Source organism: Bufo gargarizans, chromosome 5, assembly GCF_014858855.1.
Source record: "Bufo gargarizans isolate SCDJY-AF-19 chromosome 5, ASM1485885v1, whole genome shotgun sequence".
NCBI lineage: Eukaryota > Metazoa > Chordata > Amphibia > Anura > Bufonidae > Bufo > Bufo gargarizans.
In genome coordinates this window covers 208145245-208157663 of record NC_058084.1, presented here as the reverse complement: position 1 = coordinate 208157663, position 12419 = coordinate 208145245, and positions in this window count along the sequence as shown.

The following is a 12419-nucleotide window of genomic DNA, read 5'->3' as shown; positions in this document are numbered from 1 at the left end:
GTAATTATGAAGTAAAGACAAAGTACAACTTAGTTTTATTATTTTTCTGTACATAAAACTAAAATAAACATATTATATGCCGATGTGTATGAGCCAGGGGAACCAGATTAAAGACATCCAAATTTTACAATATGCAGTCACCTTGGTCTTACATAGCATCACCAACTGTTAGATCATCTGACTTCGTGTGATATCACAGTGACAGCCTAGGTTCATAACCCGTGGTATGCCTCAGGGTTGCATCATCTGTGACCTAGGTGCCACCTGCTGCCCTCTATACCATTCTGTGAATCCCCCCCCCCCATCTAGTAACAGACATGTATTACATCTATTTTTCATGTATTCTCCTATTAGATGTGTAACTGGACATTTAGAATATACAGGTGAAACTCGAAAAATTAGAATATTGTGCAAAGTTCATTTATTTCAGTAATGCAACTTAAAAGGTGAAACTAACATATGAGAGGCTCATTACATGCAAAGCGAGATATTTCAAGCCTTTATTTGGTATAATTTGGATGATTATGGCTTACAGCTTATGAAACCCCAAAGTCACAATCTCAGATACTCTTTGCTCAGGGGGTATGGATTAATTAGCTGACTAGAGTGTGACACTTTGAGCCTAGAATATTGAACCTTTTCACAAAATTCTAATTTTAAGCTGCATTAATGCAACTCGTTTTAATTTGCATTACTGAAATAAATGAACTTTTGCACGATATTCACATTTTTCGAGTTTCACCTGTATACCATGTGCTTAATATGCCATAAACACAGTATTTTAGTTGGTCATAGCCTTTTAAATTTTATTTTCATCCCTTGGGGTTCTGACAGTGTAGCCCCCAACCAGAAAAGGTTGTGAACCCTTCCCCTAGAGAATAGGTGCTCATGCTTCTTTTAAGATGCTGCACAGCATATGATCCTAACCTTAAGAGATACTTTGACGCAACTGTTTTAGTAAGGGGTACATTGCTTAGTAATTTTATGAAACACTGGTTAGGAAGATGACAACGTAGAAGCCATGTTGACTTGCATTAGAATTACTATCCGCATAATATACAGTATTGCACACAGATGACATTTTATGCACGGTATTACTTTACAATGACAGTATCATTTAAACTATCATTTCTTTTATTATAATATGGCCATTTAAATAAAGAGTAAAAAACTGCCTTTTTTCTACTTTTCCCTTGGAGATGATATTCTCTTTTATAACATTATTTTAGTGAGGTTTCAGTAGCTGTTTTGCGTTGGGTCTAGAGGCACTTCTTTATTATGTGTCCTACATGTGGAATGCATAATGCAGACATTTTTTATGCCTGCGGTGGAGATGCATATGAATTTTGACTCAAAACGCAACTGAAGTTTCCACTGTCTAATTTCAGACTTTGTGGTAAAGAATGCTGTAAGGGGATTGTGGAGAGCAGTTCTCTTATAGAAGAAATACAGACCTAATGCAGAACAGGATTTTCAGTCACCCAAAAAAGGAAGGAAATAAAACTTGTAATTTATACATTTAAACCTTTGCTCTTTCTACGCTTAGGAGTCATGTATATGGTCCTAATTACTGACTAACGTTCTATGCTTACTCATGCAGAGTTACTGAGTAGGACTACCCCTTTGTTTGTTTATTGCAGTGTGCTGTCCGCATCTTTTGTAGCCCCACTGAAATGAATGAGTCCTCCCAGTCCGCCAAAAATGCGGATCAAATATGGACAAAAAATATTACAGTGTGGAGCTTTAAAAGGGGTTGTCTCACTTCACCAAATTGCTTTTATCAAGTAGATAGAGTTTATACAAGAAATGTACTAATGTATTGTTATTTTCCATTTTGCCTCCTTTGCTAGCTGGATTCATCACATTATACACTGCTCCTATCCAGGGGTTATAACCACCCTGCAATCCATCAGCGGTGGCCGTGCTTACACACTACACAAGATAGCGCCAGCCTCTCTAGTGGCCAGAACTGCTATCGTTGTTGAACTGCAGGGTGGTCGTAACCCCTGGATACAAGCAGTGTATAATGTCCTAGAAAAATGAATCCAGCCAGCAAAGGAGGCAATATGGACAATCACAATACATTAGTAAGTAGCTTGTATTAACGTTACATGATAAATGCCATTAGTTGAAGTGAGACAACCCCTTTAAGCATAGAAAGAGCAGAGGTTTAAATGAGCAAATTACAGCTTTTACTTTATATTTTCCCATACAACTATGCATTAATAAGCTCAACTCCTCCTGCTCCATAACTTGCTGCCTGCAGTTTGAACTGCATGTTCATAGTGACAGGTTCCCTGCTGCTGGACTGCTTCCCGGGAGTAAGTAAAGTATATTAGAAAATAAAGTACCGGTAATGTAAAATTAGCAAATAAAAAAAGTATGATTAAATATGCTACATTATTAACACTTGCTAATACACATGTCACGTAAATTGCTCCAAATCCTGTGTATGCCATCAAAGTATTCTTTGTCCCTTTTCATATCAAAATGTATGCAGATACCGAATGGTATGATTTTTCCATTGTACAGTTTTTTCTTTTTGCTGTATGCTTCAAGAACTCAAATGTAGTAGGCCTTTTTATACAATACATCACACAGTTTTTTAAAGACAAGAAGACCTCCTAGGGTAATGTTGAGATTGGTACCTTTTTATTGTTGAGACAGTTATAGGATTTCCATATGTAGTCCAGCAGAGATCTGCTGCAATGCAGCATGAACCCGTCTCTACACAATATCACTGAGGTTATTACGCAAGCTGAATTAAAATTCATGACAATGTACTGCAGATTAAGAAATGATTAGGGTCCCATGAGGTTCTGAAAGTGGCTACCTATCTTTTACTTTAGAATTCCCTTATAAGGTATTTGAAGTGGTTTATAAGGCATTAAGATATTGTGTATTGTCATGTAAAACCCACTATATTTTTGGTGGGACTGGCAAACAATCTTATGTCTGTTAGTTCCTGACTTTCCCTCAACAGATGATGTTGGAAAAGACAAGGAATGTGCGAACTGAGGGGGACATTTATCAAGACCAGCCTTTTTTTTTTTTTTTTTTTTTTTTTGATGGTCTTGATTCTCCCTGCGAATCATCAGGAGAAATAAAATGGCCGCTGTCCTATTAGTACACACAAAACCTGTTCAAATCACACAGGAGGACTTGAAGTTACTTCACAACACTGAGGTAAAGAGCTGCCTCATCCTCCTCTCTGCTCTACTTGTCAGGGATTATGGCCCTGAATACAGATAATAAAATGAATCTCTAGGAATGGAGTTCATGGGGAGACATGAAATATAGAGCGGAGGGTGGGGGTAATGAGCAGCAGCACTTGTCTGCAGTCTCCATTCCCAGATCTTATTAGCTGTATTGAGGACCATAGTCCCTGACAAGCAGAGAGGAGGATGAGGCAGCTCTTTACGTCAGTGCTCTGAAATAACTTATCCAGCTGTGTGATTAGGACAAGTTTTGTGTGCACTAATAGGACGGCGGCCATTTTATTTCTCCTAATGATTGCTCCTCAAACATAAAGAGCCATTATAACTAATGAAAGGTATTTGGGAATTATTAATAATATTTAAGTATTTTCATTTTCTTAATTCCCGGAGAACCCATTTAAGAGAAATAAAATAAGAGTTAGGCATGTCTGATGCCTTTTTAATAGCTAGCAAAAATAGAAGTTGGGATGTTACATAGTGAGCTTTCAAGGCAATCCAAATCTAAAACAGCAATACATACGGATGTAGTAAAGTTAACACTCATGATTTATGAGACGGGTTATCTAAACTAAATGCGTTAAACACCTTCAATTGCTTTTCAATGGCTTTTGTCTCAAGATAACGCAATGAGTTAAGAAATTTAAGGTAAGAGTTTGAGTGCTAACCCTGCTACATCTGTATATTCAAAAAGAACAGACATGAGAACGAGTCCTTAATTTGCTTACAGATAAGCAGTGTGAAAGTTTTATGGTCTATAAATTGATGTAAGTGCTGAGACCTGGTGCCCCCACTATCTCTGGTGTAGATTCTTTAGATCTTGTAGTGTGCCATAAATCCTTAGGACAAATTCAGTACAGTTTTCAATGTGTCAAGCAGTGTCATACATTTATATTAGAACATTCTTCTGTCTCTTTGAGATGTGAAATTGCCTTTTAATATGACTACTTTCATGTGTTCTTTTTTGTGTCCTGGGTTACAAAAATGCTTAGCCACAGGAAAGTGTACCTTTTTTCTCGTTAATTGTGTGACGATGGGACCTTATACTTGCTTTCAGTTTCTGTCCTATTTCTCCAACATAGAGACCCCCATTAGGACATATAGTGCTGAGAATCAGGTATTCAACATTGGCTGTAGAAAACGTGAATGTTCCAGGGATCTTATAGTCCTGTTGTGTGTTGGGAATCCGGATCTTGTCTGTTGTCATTACAGGGGTACAGGTTTTGCATTTCCTTTCACTGCAGGGATGGGTTATTCCTGGCATTCTCTGCCCGATCTGGCGGCCAGATCACAATGCTGCAAATGTGAAAGTAGCCTAGGCCAGAGGTGCTTGTTTGTGGCTTTCTCCACTCTCCCACTGAAACACATATATACAGCCCGAAACGTGTGTGTGTGTGGAGTTGTTAGAGAGTTTGACGAGCGTTTAGCCAGCCACTTTTGAAGGTGTATGGGTCTCTTTAGACAATTTTGTTACATTTATTCATTTTTTTTGTAATGGACATAGGTTGATGACCTTTCTATTGTGACAGTTTCTTATAAAGTTACAATTACTGTATAAATGTTCATAATGAACAGATGTTCAGCTAGAGTACATTTGAATTGTATACATAGCCTTGAAACTGTACCGCAATATCTGTTGTAATTCAATACAAAAGGGCAGAATAATGTGACTAAATGGATTAGTGTACAAAACAAACTATACAAAAACAAATGTCATATTAACATACAATGTACTGCTGCTTATGATGAAAGTAAATCTTTGTCCCGGCACATTACTTTTGTAAGAAGGTGTCCAACTTAAAATCAGTGGGAATTCATTATTAGAGTTATTCTTTTATACTTGGCTTTTTTTTTTACTTTATACTTTTATATTTACAGAATTAGCTATTCCAGCTCCCTTACAAGTTATCATCTTTAATTTTAAGATTCATTTATCTGATTTGATGTTTGCCTGAATTTTAATCACTGCTTTGCTTGGAAGATTAGCCATTTGGAATTCTTGGAAAAGTAGTTGACATTCCCTCATGGGAACTACTTTTTTTTACAGCTGGTGTGTCCTATTGTGTCACTTTGACAGACACAGGAAATGCTATTTTTTTTTAAACCAAGTGACACAAAATGTGTTCTAGCTGATGTTTTGGTGTTTTCCTTCTTATTTTTGGCTCTGTTTAAGAGCAACTGTTTATATTTTTTTTTCCATAATTGAATAGTACAAGTGAATATTACACATTTTTAATATATCTCATCAGAGAAAGATGCTTTCTTCTCATCTTATCAGGTTCCTGTCCTGCTCCCACTCTCCCTCCCCATTTCTCTCAACTCACTTCTCATATCCATCTGCAGTCAATACAGGCTGCCTGCTCACTGAAGGATCAGGTTACTTAGAAGTCTATGGAGACGGAAGGATAAGGGAGTGGTCACTGCAGATGGGCAGAGGCAAAGAGACTGGCGGATATAATGCTGCTCACTTTGTAAGTGATTTCCTGTGTAACCCTGGAAAAATTAAAATAAAAATAATATATATATATATATATATATATATATATATATATATATATATATATATATAAAGATGTTAATATAAATATACCCCTACATGCCTCATTTTGTCGACAGGGCAATCAGTGGAGTAATTAAAACGGCCCCTGTCAGATTCCTAGACATGGAATCCATCCTAATGACACTGGAGGACGCCTGAGTCGGAATACAGAGCAGGAGCTGTATGGAAGTTTGTATCTGCCTGTATCAGCCCTGTAAAGCACTTTATACGTATTATGTACAGATCACAGCTGTGTGTTTGTTGGAAAGGCGCTCACTTTGTACTTTACAAGCTGGAATGAGGGACTAGACATTGCTGTGGGGGAGATGACTAGCTGAAGTGTTTGCTAATGATACACCTCTCGCACAGCAGTGTGTGTGTCTGGTCCCTCATTCTAGTTTGTGAGGGAGAGGTGAACTCCATTCAGACTGAAAAAGATGAGAGATTGACTGTGATCTGTACATTATATAGAATCTTCCATACTTCTCCTGTTCTGTGCTCCGCATTCTGACTCGGCGCGTCCGCCAAAGTCAGGACGGATTCCACTTCCAGGAATTTGACAACAGCTATTTTAATATCTTCACTGACTAAACCTAGACATAATGAGCCATTATAAATAGAAGCATTTTTATATTAACATGTTTTTTCAATATTTTATGTTTGCTGGAGAACCCCTTTACCTGCTGCATTTACATCTAAATTACTCAGTACTGCTATGTGCTATCCTAGGTAGCAGATTATCTGGTTTTTCCATGTCCTCTTATCCATATCCTGATGAGCAACCAGTCCCCACCCAGTAGCTCTGACAAAAACTAAGAATTAGGGCTCATGCACACAACCGTATGCCCTCCGAGACATACGGTCTGTGAGAGGGCAATATGTCCCGAAGCGGCATACATCGTGCACACGGGAGCGCACAGCATCATAGATTACTAGGATACTGTGTGCATCGGGCCGCCTGCGGGACTACTGTCCTGAACTTATATGATCATGTGAGTGCAGGACAATAGTCCCGCGGGCGGCCCGATGTACACAGTATCCTAGTAATCTATGATGCTGTGCGCTCCCGTTCGCACGATGTATGCCGCTTTGGGACATATTGCCCTCTCACAGACCATATCTCTCGGAGGGCATACGGTTGTGTGCATGTGCATGAGCCCTTACAGACAGATTGCAGAGGGAAAAACTGATAAACAATGCCAGATACAAGTCCTATAATAGTCAGAATGTGTGTTATTCCTTGTGTATAAACACGGCAGGTAATTTTGAAAAATTACCTGAAACAAAAGTTACAGATTAAGGGAACATTCTTCAGCATACACCTACTATTAAAGGTCAAAACCTTGAAGTAATCCTAAAAGAAAATTCAACCAAACTTATACTTACCTGTTCCTAGTCAATGTGGAGTTCCACACATTTTGCCTGCTGCCTGAGATACTCTGATCCTAAACCATTCTCATGAGCCATCCGGGAACCTCAATATAAAATATCTGTTAATGTACACAGAGAATTACTTCCTGTCCACCTTCAGAGGCAGGTCATATCATCCGTTGTCTAGGACATACATGAGATAGGAGACTGCATTAAAGACTATGTGCACCTTCTTGGGCATTTTTTTTTTTTATAATTGCATTTTACTCATTTTGGGCTAAAATTTTTTTTTTTTCAAGTGGTCTCTGTTAAAAATATTCTGCCATTCTGACACAAAGGGTTAACTGTCTAGCTGTACTGTTACTTTTTTCAGGTCATCTAATAAATCTTATCTCTGAATTACTAAAAGTTAATAAACACTTATTTAAGCCACATTCTTATCTGTAAGATAAGATTTTAGCTATAATGAGTGCTTAGGAGGTTAGAGACAAGCAGCTGTCAGCTGAGCTGCCTGACAGGAAACAGTAAAAATTCCGAGCCTGCTACTTCAGAATCTTAATGCTAGAGAGAGAAAGGTGCTCAGCATTTTTAATAAAGACCAATTGAAAAAAAGTTTTTTAGCAAAAAAAAAAAAAAGAATACCATGCAATAATAAAAAAAAAAAATGCTCCCATAGCATTTAAGCACCTGGGGGACAATGTCCATGGATGCCACACTGTTGGGACTAGGTAAATCTGACTTTAAGGCAATAGTGAGTACCTTTACCCTAGGGTCACTATAAAGGACTTTTCATATTTTCCATTTAGGAAAAATCTTCAAAAACTACTCACATTTTAAGGAGTTGTCTTACCTCCTCTTTTCAATGTTTTCCCGATGGTCGATAAGCTCACTTTCAATGCTGAAGAGAGCAATGCCTCTTGGTTTGACAATGTCACAGGCAAGAGGTGCTGGCATAATGCATTCCCACCGCTTACCTGTGCATGCGCGCGCCCAAAGCTGCTAGTTGCTTCTAGCGATCGGTATTACATGTCCAGAGAAATGGAACTACAGTCATGTGAAAAAATTAGGACACCCTTTGAAAGCATGTGGTTTTTTGTAACATTTTTAATAAAAGGTTATTTCATCTCCGTTTCAACAATACAGAGAGATTAAAGTAATCCAACTAAACAAAGAAAACTGAAGAAAAGTCTTTTCAAGATCTTCTGTAAATGTCATTCTACAAAAATGCCTATTCTAACTGAGGAAAAAGATAGGACACCCTTGCCCCTAATAGCGAGTGTTACCTCCTTTGGCTGAAATAACTGCAGTGAGACGGTTCTTGTAGCCATCTACCAGTCTTCGACATCGGTCTGAGGAAATTTTACCCCACTCCTCAATGCAGAACTTTTTCAGCTGTGAGATGTTTGAGGGGTTTCTTGCACGTACAGCCCTTTTCAAGTCACCCCACAGCATCTCAATGGGATTCAAATCTGGACTTTGACTTGGCCATTCCAGGACTCTCCATTTCTTCTTTTTCAGCCAATCTTTGGTTGATTTACTAGTATGTTTTGGGTCATTGTCATGTTGCATGGTCCAGTTCCGCTTCAGCTTTAATTTTCTAACTGATGGTCTCACATGTTCTTCAAGCACCTTCTGATACACAGTAGAATTCATCGTGGATTCTATGATGGTGAGCTGACCAGGTCCTGCTGCAGCAAAGCAGCCCCAAACCATGACACTTCCACCTCCATGCTTCACAGTTGGTATGAGGTTCTTTTCTTGGAATGCTGTGTTTGGTTTACGCCAAACATGTCCTCTGCTGTTGTGTCCAAATAATTCAATTTTGGACTCATCTGTCCAAAGAACATTATTCCAGAAGTCCTGGTCTTTGTCAACTTTATCTCTGGCAAATGTCAGTCTGGCCTCGATGTTTCTCTTGGAAAGCAAAGGTTTCCTCCTTGCACACCTCCCATGCAAGTTAAACTTGTACAGTCTCTTTCTGATTGTAGAGGCATGTACTTCTACATCAACAGTAGCCAGAGCCTGCTGTAGTTCTCGAGATGACACTTTAGGGTTTTTGGAGACCTCTTTTAGCATCTTGCGGTCTGCTCTTGGGGTGAACTTGCTGGGGCGACCAGTCCTGGGCATGTTGGCAGTTGTTTTGAAAGCCCTCCACTTGTAGACTATCTTCCGGACAGTGGAATGGCTGATTTCAAAATCTTTTGAGATCTTTTTAAATCCCTTCCCAGACTCATAGGCTGCTACAATCTTTTTTCTGAAGTCCTCTGACAGCTCTTTTTCTCTCACCATGGTGCTCTCTCACTTCAACAGTCAGGAGCACACCAAACTAAATGTCTGAGGTTTAAATAGGGCAAGCCTCATTCAACATGCAGAGTAACGATCTACTAATTATGTGCACCTGGTGTGATATACCTGTGTGAGATCTGAGCCAATTTAAGAGGGAATACATGTGAGGGTGTCCTATCTTTTTCCTCAGTTAGAATAGGCATTTTTGTAGAATGACATTTACAGAAGATCTTGAAAAGACTTTTCTTCAGTTTTCTTTGTTTAGTTGGATTACTTTAATCTCTCTGTATTGTTGAAACGGAGATGAAATAACCTTTTATTAAAAATGTTACAAAAAACCACATGCTTTCAAAGGGTGTCCTAATTTTTTCACATGACTGTAGATCCTGGACATGTAATACTTTATTTCTTTAAATATCTTGAGCTGCTTAAGACTGCATATACGATGAGGAAGGGAGCTACTGCGCATGTGTGACTATGCTCTCTTTAGCGCTATAATGTCTAGTGAGCAGACACAGCCACTGCTGCTGGATTGCAGCAGCACTTGTAACTGTTGACAACTAGCGCTCTATAAGTAACAACAAATGGAAACATAGTAAGGAGAAGAGGCACTATTGAAACAAAGAATATATTAGTAAGTGGTTAATTATACAGTTATATTCAACATAAATATCAATTTTGGACCTGAGCAATCCCTTTAAATATCTCAACTTACTGTACTCTATTTTAGGGTTCTCTTATTGTATAGTGTTTAGGAGGGGGAGTACGATTACATTACAAAGTGTATTAAAAGGAAATATATTGTATTTCTCGCTTTATAAGATGTACATGATGATAAGACGCACCTAGGTTTTAGATTAGGAACCTATGATTTTTTATTTTTTTTAAACCAAATGGTGTGCTTTTGGTGGCTTTTGAACTAAGCAGGGCCTGTGGATGAGGCACAGTTATGGGAGATCTGTGGATGACACACTGTTATAGGGGGATCTGTGGATGATGCTGTTATAGGGGGATCTGTGGATGATGCACTGTTATAGGGGGATCTGTGGCTGACACACTGTTATAGGGGGATCTGTGGATGACTCACTATTATGGGGGGACCTGTGGATGATACGCTGTTATGCGGGGTATGTGGATGACACACTTATGGGGGGATCTGTGGATGATGCACTATTATGGTGGGATCTGTGGATAACGTACTGTTATAGGGCGATGTGTGAATGATGCACTTTTATGTGGGGATCTGCAGATGACACTCTTATGGGGGGAACTGCAGCTGATGGGGATCTGCCCCCATTACATTGGGCCCCGGTCATCGCAGCTATCATTTGTAAAGTCTATTCAGTTCAGCCAGTAGCAGTGGTGCTGCATTGCTAAACTACCGATAATCACTAAGCTGTAAGCAGCGGGCAGGCCGGCAGCGCACGTCACTCACTCAGTTACATGCTCCGGCTCTGCCCGCTTCATTAATTGAAGTGGGCTGGCGTGAGTGACTTGCACTGCCAGCCTGCCCCCTGCTTTCATAGTGAGTACTGCTTGCAGATTAGTGATTAGTTTTGGAAAGCAGCACCACTGCTAGGGGCTGAACGAAATAGACTTTACACGTGTGCAGCAGCAGTTGCCATCCCCCAAACCCTTTCTCCCCCAAGATGGAGCTTCTGACCGGCATTTGAGGGCAGTACCATCAGTACTGCCCTGATAGCTTTCGTGTCTATAAAATGTCACTGGCACATGGCAGGCCGCTATGCCTATGCAGCACAGCATGCAATGTGCCAGCCATGTAATATTACTCTATTGGCTTTATAAGACACACTGGCATTTTCCCCCTAGTTTTGGGGGAGAAAAATCACATCTTATAAAGCTGAAAATACGGTATCTCTTCTTGTAATTGTATTGCGAAGTATATATTGATTCTATGAGATTTCTCATGTATTACTAATAGGGTAGATGACATCAGGAAAAATATTTAAAATACAACACTGTCAAATAAAACCAGCTTGAAATCTGATTGTCAGAAGTGTCTTTTTATATACTTCTATATCAGTATTGTACAATGTGTCAACATAATCCCTTCAAAGAACATCCAGGCAAAATTCATCCTGAGCTATACCTACTAGAAAAGCAAATCCACTGTGACAGATAATGGGAGGAAATTATCAAAGGCTGTTTGGAAGTTTTCTGCTATGCAAAAGCTGTAAATTTTTGCACAAGTGGCATTTCACAAAAAGTTGTTACTTTTGTATTTATTTCAGAATGCTCACATTACTCTTGAAAAAATTTGGATGGGATAATGGGAAATACGTGGCCCTCTACAGCCTGACTCATTTAAAGAAGAACTACCACACAAATGTTTATTCTCTCACCTTCTACAAAGGTACATGATGTAATCTGTAGTGAAGGCAATCTTCATGAGTATTCATGAGCTATCCCCTCCCTTCTGATCCTCAGCTGTGCCATGTAACCAGCAATCAGACTTTCCAAATAACACAGCATTTATCTGGGGACAGGAAGTCAGTTTCTCTGTGTATTCCTATGGGAGACTCAATGTCAGTCTCATAGGGATGACTAGAGGAGTAACTGACTTCCTGTGCTCACAGCTATCATTACAAATACAGGTATTCATAAGAATTAGGGTCCATTCACACGTCCACAATTTGCTGACCGCATCCAAATTTCCGAATACGCAATTCTGTTCCCGAAATAAAATAGAATATGTCCCATTCTTGTCCGTACTTGCGAACAAGAAAAGGCATTTTCTATTATAGTGCCGGCGATGTGCAGTCCGCAAATTGCGGAACACACAATGCCAGTGTCCGTGTTTTGCGGATCTGCAATTTCCGGACTGCAAAACACCTACGGACGTGTGAATGGACCCTTACATTTAATACAGATTACATCATGTACCTGTCTAATAGGTCAGAGAATAAAAAAAATTGCAGGAGTTTCTTCTTTAACTTTAATTTACACCAGGAACAGTTTTCAGCTCATAGCTTGCCTGTATTTACTTT